Source organism: Oscarella lobularis, chromosome 13, assembly GCF_947507565.1.
Source record: "Oscarella lobularis chromosome 13, ooOscLobu1.1, whole genome shotgun sequence".
Lineage (NCBI taxonomy): Eukaryota > Metazoa > Porifera > Homoscleromorpha > Homosclerophorida > Oscarellidae > Oscarella > Oscarella lobularis.
The window spans coordinates 1,281,415-1,292,865 of NC_089187.1; the positions used below are offsets into that span (position 1 = coordinate 1,281,415).

Consider the following 11,451-nt stretch of genomic DNA (forward strand, 5'->3'; position numbering starts at 1 on the left):
AAATGGCACCCGCACATGCGCAGGTCTATTTTAAAAGCAGTGTTAGATATCAATCTTTGCACTCACTCACGGCGCCCATTGGGGAACATGTTTGATGATTTTACGAAAACGTTGCTTTCTCACCTTATGCCGTTTAATGGAATTAATTCTCACGGTATTGCTGTCATAGACAATGCTTTTTTCATCAGGTTTCAGAAGTATCTGCGTCCTTCACAAGTTCCTTCCAGCATATAGTCCAGATATAAACCCGCATCCAGGGACAAAAAACTTTCCAATCGGTCGCAAATCCGAATGGAAGCGTCCACATTGGTTTTGATAGAAACTCAAAATCACACAATGCAATGCAGAGTAGTAGAAAACCTAATCGCAGAGTTTCTGCTGAGTTCCGCCGAAGGATTCGCCGCGAAACGAAACCGCTTGAAAAAGCTAAAGCTGTGTACAAAAACATCGTATTGAATAAATCACAAGCTGCTAGATTGATTTTTAGTCTAAAAAAGATGAGGTCCCACAATGGGGTACATAGCGGAAGCGAGCCATAGGTAGAAAAACCAAAACCAACCTTAAACAGCCAAGCGGAAATGGTGATTAATATGTGGCTGTGTCTTTTCTTCATGTAACATGATAGTTGGGGATGTCTGTCGGTTGCCAACACATCCACACGGCCAATGAGCCCGCTTGGCACATATTACAAAGCGCGAATTAAACCGTCCTTTTCATGATTTTGCGTGTATGAGAGTACGAGATTTTCTTATTTCATCAATTTCAGATCCGTATTCGTTTGCTGCGCACTCTCCTATTTGAACCAACTCGAAGTGTAGGATTAGACCGGATCTCTCTTCCATCAGCGAGTAGGTTCCGTGTTTCGCGCAATGCCCCGGGCTGTCACATCTGCCGTCACCGCACAAGGATATGCCTTCATTTTCAAAGAGAAATTCAACCTCGTCTTTGTTCATTTTCCAAACGGCGTCTATAACCGGAAAGAGAATCTTAATCCATGGAGCCTGCACACACCAATAATGAGGGACACTGAGTGGGAGGGTACTTTTTTTCCATGACAAATTCTAGGGGAGAGAATATCGGACTCAAAGCCTGCCTTCAGCAACGCGGACGCTACATATGTTAGACTGAAAGCAACAGTATACATCTGAGATATTGATTTTTTCTCACTAGAGGGGATGAAACAGAAGGACACGGAGAAGGAGCTGTCAACGCACCCGGACTTCGCTGGGGAGCTGTCAGTCGTCGAAAAAATGGCACGGGACGCAGGACACTTCTGCAAATTTCTTCCCAAATTCCACTGCGAGTGCAACCCAATCGAACAACTGTGGGCAGAAGCCAAGCGGACTACTAGGAAGAAATGCAACTACTCCATCACGTACGGAGTAGGTGAAAAATGCAACGTGTAACTCAGGTGTCCATAGGGGTTTGCTCGCCAACGTTGGACCGGCTTTTGACGTGGTCGACATCGATCGAATCCGGAAGTTCTTCAGAAAGGCGCGGGAGTACATCGACATCTACAGGAGCGGCATAACAGAGGTCAAGGAGGTGAAGAAGGCGCTGAAAAAATACAAATCCCATCGAAGAGTGTTGAGGTTAGATTAGGGGAGGGGACCACTTTTTTGTTGCATAGGTCGAGGACACTGTCGCGGTGACAGTTCTACGTATGTGGACGGGGAATGGTCAGGTTCGATTTCTGAGCCCCAGAAAGGCGTCTGGAGACCCAACCCCGGTCCCCAAAAAAATTTCAATACTTTTATTTTCACAGAAAGTCATGCCTGCATTTTGGCTCTGAAATCGTCGACTATGTCTTTCTCGCCTTCAACAGTGACTTTAACGTCGGCGACACGATGCCTGTAGCTGCGGCTGCGGGTCTCGTAGGGGTCTGACGAGAACTCACTGTAGGCTGACGAACAGAGTAAGTCGACGGTACATGTAATTTGGGGGAATCCATGCACTTAACAGTACCTACCCTGATGCACGGAGCTTCCCCGAGCGTAGATAAGGGCCGAGCCTTCGCTGCATCCTCTTTTGTAAGGTGGCCAGTCATTTTCCGCCCCGTGTGCGACCGAACGAACACCGAAATAGCGTTGCGGTCGTGCCTGTTGCCCCTGTCCCACTCCAAAATAATCGGCATTCTGTTGCGGACTTTATCCGCGCCGATGTACAGCTTCACGGCCTTCACTGTCGACGAAAACGTGAATTTCAACATTTCCCTAATGATGGGCACGCTATCCAATGGCCTCACGACAAAGACGTCACAGTAAAAGAGCAACCATTCGTACACTGGACGTCGGATCGCAAATCGCTTCTACCAATCTATTTCGCGAAGCCCAAGGTATCCGTTTGCGAATGAGCGAATCCGCGAAACGGCTCACAGGCACCACAATCACTCCCTTAGCAACCTCTCTTTTGCCCCTAATTGCAGGTTATCGAAAGCAAAGAACAACAAAAGCCTCTAGCAAACGTCGCGAAAGTCGGGAGCGATGCCCATCGCTCCCAGAGAGGACATGGTCCTTCACACGCCGACAGGGATATCACCAAATGGGGACCAGCCCACAGAAAGGTCGCCGCCACTAAGGGAAGCGTTTTTTAACTAGATCCTGTGGAGTAATATGTGCGACGACTATCGCTATCGCTGCAATGTCGTCGACAGCCCGCACGTACAACCAAATTCAAATTTCGCGGCGAAACGCGAGCGTGAGACGTTAATGCGTGGGTGCACTGTAGGCCCGCTTTTTTTAAAGTATCCAGTTGCATACAAAATATTTGCAGTTTTTTGCACATGCGCAGTGTTTTTCCGTTCTGCTTCTTAGCTGTTAAGAGAAATTTCTTTGGCCACGCCCACATTGATTTTTTCATTATTAAGAAAGTGACCAACAAACACTTAAATTATTGTTATTTGAGCTCATCGCTGTATTTTAGTAGCTTTCTTTGCTGCTGACAGCAACTCTGCGGCCGGGAGGTCTAAAATGTAACAATCAACATGTTTTTTGGAATACAGTTCTCTTCCACTGTTCGCCATAGCGCGTTACGTATAAACCCCATACATGCAAAATATTCACGCACAGACGGTCATGATTAGTGATTGCTAGCATTCTTATATTATTTAAAAAATCCGTGAGAAATACGCCTTCGTTCGTGAGACGGTGAGACAAGGGTGAGACTCACGGCGAATCCGTGAGAGTTGACAGGTCTGTATGAAGCACACCATTGCGCCAAGGCTCTACGAGCAGTGTGGCCCACCACACGACTCGCGTGCTACTAGTACCACTAACGCTCACTTCAAACCGAGGCTACGGTAGAGCGTGTTAATCGTGGTGACCTTTGAGCTACTTTTAGGCGAACCTAATGGAAGACTGGGCTTTGTTTACCGCTTCCAAAAATTCCGAAATCCTTTCCGCGTTATAGTCGTCGACGTTCAAAACAGCTGCGTTGTGTGGGCCAGACCAGGCCTTCGTTTTTCCTCAGAAATACGACCTGTCTGTCAAGTGAAAAAAAAACAGTAATTGCTGGTCAAAGCATGCGGTTCAACCTTTTAGGCGAACAGCAGAAAGAGCAGGAAACGATCATTTATAGGAAACCGCAAAACTCGGATGCTTCCATGACATCTGGATCAGCGTTTGCTTCATTCTTTCAATATTCCCATCTTTCTGTAATAGGCTAAACAGTTTATTTTCTTAATGCCGGTTAGGCGGCTAACTTTGGCGATCAAGAATAAAGTCAAGCCCTCTATCGGACATTATGTATAACTGCGGGTGATAGCGAGCCAATAAGCGGCTTTCATTCTCTTAGTGTATATGGGTTAAACCATTTTGCCGCCCTAGGTAATACTCTTCCGGCGTATACAGTGCTATTCCGGGTAATATACTATTTATCTGAGTTAACAGTAGCATAGTCGCGCTTGAATTTGCGTTTTTGATGAGCTTGCGATGGCTTCCTAATCTAAAAGCTTAATATACAACTCGTAATGCTGGTGAGAAACGGTATTTAGAGCACGAGGGCAAGGTCGTGGTCCGAAGCGAAATAGTGCACACATACTTATTACATGGCACGTGACTCTTAACCAATCTCAAAAGTCAATTCTAGTGCGATAAACATCTTACTGCACTGTTGTAGTTCAATAACTAACATCCGCTAGTTGCTGCCCTAGTTATTGCAAAGAAGTGTCATTTTTCAACCCGTTAGAACGCGTTTGCTCTAGATGACTTGTCGAGAGTCACGGCCATGCAATAAATGACTTATACAATGATGGTCGTGCATTATAATGTTATTTAGAGCACTCGGGGCTTAGTTATAGCCTTAGGCTTTGTCTCGTGCAATAAGTAACGTCCCTCGTGCCCTAAATGGCATAATGCACGATCATCATTTAAAAAATTATACGTATACTGCTCGCTGGGCGCTCCATTTCGGCAGATAACTTCTTCGACCAACACTTTCGTCATCGCAGCAAAAACTTTTAGCTATATAGTGAAGTAGTCCTTGAATACCACGACTTTAGGTGAAGCGTCAATACGTCCACTGCTCTCCTCACGAAGGGTCCTCTGAAGGCATTTGGCTTCATTTCCGGCGTCACCGAATGACTGTGCTTACGACTTGTTTTTTTGGCAAACTTCTTCTCACATGCCGTCTAAACAAAATGCCGCAGATTTGATGGCTGTGTGCTTCCGAGAAAAGCGCGAATGACAGTGACTTTGGCACTGCTACCCTAAAGCCAAGATTTCCGCTTTAAACTTTGATAGGAATCAAGCAATCTCCTCTTCGTGCTTGCTTTTATTTAATAAAGTGCTCACTCGCCAGCAGAGCGTTGAGTGAATCGTTTCTTGATCGCTATCTGTATCGCAAGTTGCATAAAGTCGCATCAGTTTTTCACCGTGCGAACATCTTCGTAGCAAATCACTTCCTCAATTTAATTAATCTAGGCAAAAGCGGGCGATCGCGATTTGTTGATCTCGTCATTTGTTAACTTATTTTTTCAATTAACTTCCAAAAAGGCCAGTTTTCCTTCACGATCTCTAGCGCTGCTTTGTGAATTTGTTTAAGAAAAAGCCCAATCTGAAGTGTCTGCAACGATTTTCGGACCAATTTTAGGTTGTGATCAACTCTGGCAGGAGGTTGGCTGTTGCAGCTCAAAATGCGGACGATGATTCCAAAGGTAACAAGCAAGGTTATGCAGTGCAACTCAAACTCAGTAATTCATTTTACTGTCAGACAATGAAACGGGGTATTTTGTTGTCATCGCTCTTGTGGTTTTGGCGCTGATTGCAACCGCGGCTTTTGTCATCGTCCTGAAACGAAAAAGAATTGCCAGGGCAACGTGGACTGTAGATCAAGAAGACGACGCCACCGGAGCTTCTTCAGTATCAGCCACTAAGTAAAATTCATCGTTGTGATCCTTCTGCTTCCTAGCACGCGTATTGTTCCTATTTTTCTAGCAATGACATGGAGTTAAATGGTATATCTGGCTCGGCAGCGCAAACACCGAAGGCAAATACTTCAACCGCAGCAAAACCAAACAACAAATGGTTTTGGAATAACGACGTAGACAAGCACAAATTCGAATACGAGGGCGATGAACCGCTAGAAATGACTCCTCTTCACGTCTACGCCATTTTCCCAAAAAGGGACCTTCCGCCGTCTGTGAAACAAGAGGACAAGAGAGCGGGGTACGATGCGGATACTCTGCTCATGCTCGCGTCCTTTTTAGGTGGCTATCGAAATGACGTCCAAGCGGGACGTGTGAAGAGGCCGATAAGATGCGACAAGAAACCAACTTTTGTGCTGCCGCCGCCGCCGAAAAATCCGAGTAAAATACGCGTTTGTACTTTGTTTTGGATTTGACTTGCATCGTCTTCTCTTTTTGTGTAGCCAAAACTGCTTGAGAAGTTGCCGTCAATGTCAGTGGAAGCTGAGGTAAGGAATAGAAATCGTGTACTGCGTATTGGGCTAATAATTTATTTAGCGCTCAAAGCAGTTTTGAAAGCTATGCGTTTTTTGTGCAATCTCGTTCTTTGCCAGCCGGTACAAGCACTTTAATGCGTCACACAGCCTCTCCATCAACGGTTCGCTCGGGCAACCTTGATACCAACTTCCTAAATTCTCTCTGTGAAACTCTTCGCGATTCTATTTCTCTATGAGAAGCCTCATTTTCTTTATGAAACAGGGAGGCTTCATGCCGATTCACCACGATAACCAGTATAATCGGTCAAAATAAATGTGGTACTACCGCTTGCTGCTGATGCCGTTGCTCTTGCGGGTTTGTGTGTTCTGCAGCTGGAGCAGAACATGCCGCTTTCTTCAACCCGCAGCCATGGAAAGCGTTCGAGCCTTTTCCGATCAGCAAATTCTTTCCAGGAATCAAGAAAACCTCGCTTCTTTGAGCTTCCTGACGACGTCGAAGAAGATGATTGACAATTGGCTCCGTCGCTTAAATCGGAAGGAGTTAAACTGTGCTCGACGTCAATGGGGCAACCAAAAAGAGTTCTTTGGCCGACTAGGTGCTACATCACCTTCGGAGGCATCGTGGGAAAGGGAGAACGTTTCCGTCTGTGAAGCCAAGCGCGCTAAAAGAAGAACACGTGCCTGGATTGGGCTTGAAAATTTCTATAAAGAATGTCTGGCAAAAGAAATTTTACGCAGGCTGAGAAAGGAGTAACTTACTGCGGCTAATACCTTGATTTCTACTCCTTGGAAGGTCCTAGTATGCCAGGCTGTAGATTCACTAAAGTACGTTCACTTATTATGTGTCCCGTGGGAAAAAAGGCGGGGCGATATTGATTTCGGAGGGCGTTTGCCTTCCACTGTCCGAATCAATATCAATGCTATGTCCTATCGTTTATACGCGTTTCTGCGTTTACTGTAGTGCATTAGTGCGTACAGTTTGAGCAGGAACGTAATTTGTTTTGTAATGTATGTAAGGCCGTCCTCTTGAGTCACGCCCATTTACGTAATTAATTGGTACAAATGCACCGCTTTCATACCAAAGGAAACTTTACTCGCTAAGATCTTCGTCTTCTGCTAAACCGTCCTCACTGTCTGAATCTTCGTGCCCTAAGCTTATAACAAGCTCCTCTACCGCTCTTTCTACTAGGCCGTCGGTCTCTCGGTAGTGATTCTCTACTTTGGTAATAACATGCCGCACACACGACGCCCACCGGTCAGAATCGACGTTTTCTATACCTTTCCGCGCGCAAACCTCGATGGCACCAGCCATAGTAAAGTCCTTAATATTGCGCGCTGCATATCCCTTTACTTGCGCCCAAACCAATTCGATAGGGTTTAGCTCGCAGTGCCGGTAGACGAATTACGTCGAAGCCGAACTCAGCTGCTTTAGTGTCCGTTAGATAAGTGGGCTTCGCATTCTGTGCTTTCACTGTCAGGAAGAGCTCGGCTTTTAGGCTTCGAGAATCGTATACTACGCCTCTCTTAGTTAGCCATTCCATCATAAATGTTTTGTTCTGCTCTTAGTGGGTATTTTTTCAAATACGCTATTGTGATATTTAGCAGTCTAAAACAATGACGGATCGAGGAGGGCAGTTGAGAAGGAGCCTGTTCGTAAACCATTCCATAAAATGTTCTAAGTTCATCTCGTTGTGATAATCACTCGTCCCAGATTTTCAACGAAAGACAAGGTCGGCATTGTCTATCCAACCTCCTTCCCAACCTGCATGTAAAATTATTAGGCGCCCGCCCTTTCCCGATGGAACGGGCAAACCGTCTCGTCCGTCATAGTCTAGCCACGTCCGCTCAACTGCGAGTTTTTTCAGGCTAAGGGTCTGATACCAAACAGAATGTCTTGCTCTAAGTGCACCACTGGCATGTACGTTGAAATGTAATGACGGTTATGTCTGGCGTTGTCCAAATGGGTCATGCACCGCTATAAAGTTTGTAAATTCCTCCATCGTCGTTCGGTCGTTTTCTAAAGTCTTCTATACAGGTTCATACGAGAAGGATCTTTCTTCTCTAAAAGTAAACTGTCCCTGAAAACATGGCTTCTTATCCAGTAATGGGCTGGACATCGGTCTATAGGAGAAGCTGCCATTGAAACAGATATTGGACGCAAAGCGTCAGGGCAAGTTTACCAGTATCTGCGAGACGCCTGCTCTTGGTATCTCAACTTACCTGAAAACGCTATCAAATTGGGAGGCTGCGGGATTCACGCGGGCCCTGTTCAAGTGGTCGAGTCGTGCTTTTCACACAAACCTAAGGTATGATCTAGAGTACATATACCATGGAGAACGAGAGCTGCATTGATCTTAATGGAGCATCATCGCGGGCATCCTCCGAGATCCCAAGTGTGGGTCTTCGCAATGGTGGACGTTTCGACGACCCCAGCAACAGGATTTATGCAAATCCTCCCAAGGCGAGACGAAGAAACGCTTGAGGGTATTATCGCAGCCCATCTCCACGACGGCAGCGCAGTTCACTCCGACCAATGGGCTGGTTACCGACATTTGTGCGACTTGCCACAAGTTCGTGAGCACAGAACGGTCAACCACTCGGAGCACTTCAAGGACCCCGCAACGGGAGTCCATACTAACCATATCGAATCGTACTGGAACCGCGTCAAAATGAACATGAAGCGCATGAGGGGATATCGAAGGAAACAGTTGGCCGGACAAAGATTCTTGATGAGTTCATGTGGCGAGAGCGCTGGGGAAGAAATAGAAATGAGGCATTCGAAAACATTCTTTCAACGATCGCCAAGTGGTATGATCCGGGGACGGCGGGCCGGGGAGTCGAATGACGTGGCTCGCGAAGCCCGTAAGACGCTATAAATTGCGATATTTGATGTTCTTCTGTTGTGTGCTTGCCTGTGTTCTTCTTCGCGGTAGAGATGTAAGCGATGATGACTGTGGGAATGTTATGATAGACCCGGACCCCACCCCGACCCGCTCCCGCCTCGACTCCGCCTCTGTAAAGAAGAGGTACGGAGGGCGTGAGCTGTATCTGCGAGTATACGGGCAGAGGAACGCTAATACACCCTCGTACCTCTACCCGACATGATCCGAAATTTTACCAAGTGAATTCTTATTCCACGCAACCAAGCTTTTTCGTTCCAATTCTTCTCCACATTTTGCAAATAGCATTAAAATATACAAAAATTACTATCAGATTTCAATAGTAACTATACAGAGACTAGCCTGTTGCACATTCACCTGAATAAATAACAATGAATATATTTTAATTCTTCCGTTGTCTCTCTCGACACACATCGCAACATCTTTCACATTGATTACTAATACTTGAATCAAAGTATGATAGCAGTCACTGCCTACGGCAAGTGGTTTGTTTTCGAGGTATTTCCAAACGTCGCATACTTCCTTGTGTCGAAATTCCTTAGGATTACTGTACATAGGGCATTCCACCTTTTCCAATAAATAACAGACGTTGCTTTCTTCCACCCCTCCCGCAAACTTGATGGCGATCCGTAATGAATTATTTTTATAACGCCCTTGAGGTTAACACCCATTCCTAAGGCCTTTGTTGCAAACACAATTCTAACTGTTCCATTAGGTATTGCTAAGCCATCCAACGCAATATTCTTAATTCGCTGTGGAGTGAGTGGAGTGTACTTCTGACTTCGTCGACGGCGATGGCGCGTCCGGTGTTGACATCTTAGAGGAAATGCGTTTCTCGTACACCAGTCGTAAAACACCATGCATTTGTTCTTAGATCATTCGACCTCTCAGGCACGCCCTTTCGGGAAAGCCAGCACTTCGTTCACTAGGAATCATAAGCGCCCAGCGGAACTCCTTGCTGCAAGGTCCTCGTCTCTTGATGCCCACCGAAAATTCCCCAGTTGGTTTCGAGGTCTCGTATGCTGGTCGAGTACAGCATCCAACTACGGGAAGGAGCCACACCCTTTGCGCTTAGGACATCCCGAAGCGTACCACTTCCGCTAATGGACAGAGTCGAAGCTGAATTACAGCGCAAGAAGTTGATTGGAGTGATTACGCCGGTCCTAGAGCCGACAGAGTTGTGCTCCGCCATTGTCGTCGTGCCTAAAAGCAGACTCAAGGTTCGTGTCTGTGTCGACCTTGGAAAGCTTAATGAATGCGTGAAATGAGCTCGTCTTATGCTTCTCCCGCCGTTGATCACGTTCTCGCTCAGTTGTGCGGAGTCAAAGTCTTCACGCACATTGACGCCAACAGTGGATAGTGGCAGATTCGCCTAGCTAAAGAGTCAGCTAAAGAGTCAGCTCTCCTGACTCACTTCATCACCCCGTTTGGACGCTTCTGCTTCAATATGCTGCCTTTCGGAATCACCTCTGCTCCAGAAGTCTTTCAACTGAAGATGCAGCAAATTCTATCCGGATTACCAAGAGTCGTCTGCATGACGATTGACTGTCTTGTTTTCGGAACTACAAAGTGCAAACGGCTCGTTGACGCAGGATAACTCAACGCCGACAAGTGCAAGTTCTCTGTCGAGTCAGTCAAATTTCTCGGTCTATACGTCGATACCAACGAGATCACAAGCGATCCTGAAAAAGTCAAAGCTATCCAGGAGATGCAGTCCCCGAAAAGTGTCTCAAACGTCCGTCGATTCATTGGCATGGTCATTCACCTAGGCAAATCTCGCGGAGCTAACAGAAGCGCTACGCACCTTTCTGTCAAAGAAAACCATTCGCTTTGGGGTGGCGCACAATCTGATGCCTTTGACAAGATCAGGCAGATTCTTGCTTCTACTACAGTTTTGGCTCATTACAATCCCAGGCTGAAACCGTCGCTTCAGCCGACGCATCCTCTTTCGGTGCTTTCTTACAAACATGATAAAGCTGACAATTTTTTCAATCAAGTCAGAGGGAGGACGCTGGCAGGCTGTCGTAGTGGCACGCAAAGTAAAATTGAACCGTTGTAGAAATTTGTCGAGCCACCCAATGCTTGCTCGAAAGTTTTCGCAATCTGGGAGCTTTGCGCTATTTTCTTTGCTTCGAGCATTCTGCGGACTGGGTGAAGCCGCCCGCTGTCCTTGCGCCGACTGCGGTGTCTGCGCCGCAGTTTTGCAATCGAGGGCGCGATGCACTTTACCGCACTTATCGCAAGCGTGTCGATAAACGCAATTCGTGAAGAAGCGACAGCCATTCTGCGCGAAGTTGAAAAGCCTTCACACGTCGCGATTCGCCCTAGACCCACGCACGCGTCGCTAGTACTATATAGTGTTGGGTTCGGGCCTCTGTTGCCGCGTAGCTGGTAGTCGCGCGTCGCGTCATGCATTAAACCATGCTTTACCGGTTCCTAGACGTGTGCAGTCTAGCCGCCGGTGCGTACCGTTTCGGTATCGTACTCTGGCAACTGTGAATGGCAACTTCTTTCTTTGACATCGCTGTCAGCAATCGGGCCGCCGCTACAAGGTACACTCCTTACGGAAATATTGCCTCCTTCAAAAACAAACCGGAAGATTTATTAAAATCAATAGAACTATTGCAATCTTTACTAGTTATTGCAGATCTCG

The 11,451-nt window shown here is 46.6% G+C and overlaps 2 pseudogenes; one reads left to right on the plus strand and one right to left on the minus strand.

The window, feature by feature from the left end:
- Positions 1–6,988: 6,988 nt before the first annotated feature.
- Positions 6,989–7,724, minus strand: LOC136194860 (uncharacterized; annotated as a pseudogene).
- Positions 7,725–7,984: 260 nt separating this feature from the next.
- Positions 7,985–8,743, plus strand: LOC136194861 (uncharacterized; annotated as a pseudogene).
- Positions 8,744–11,451: the final 2,708 nt, after the last annotated feature.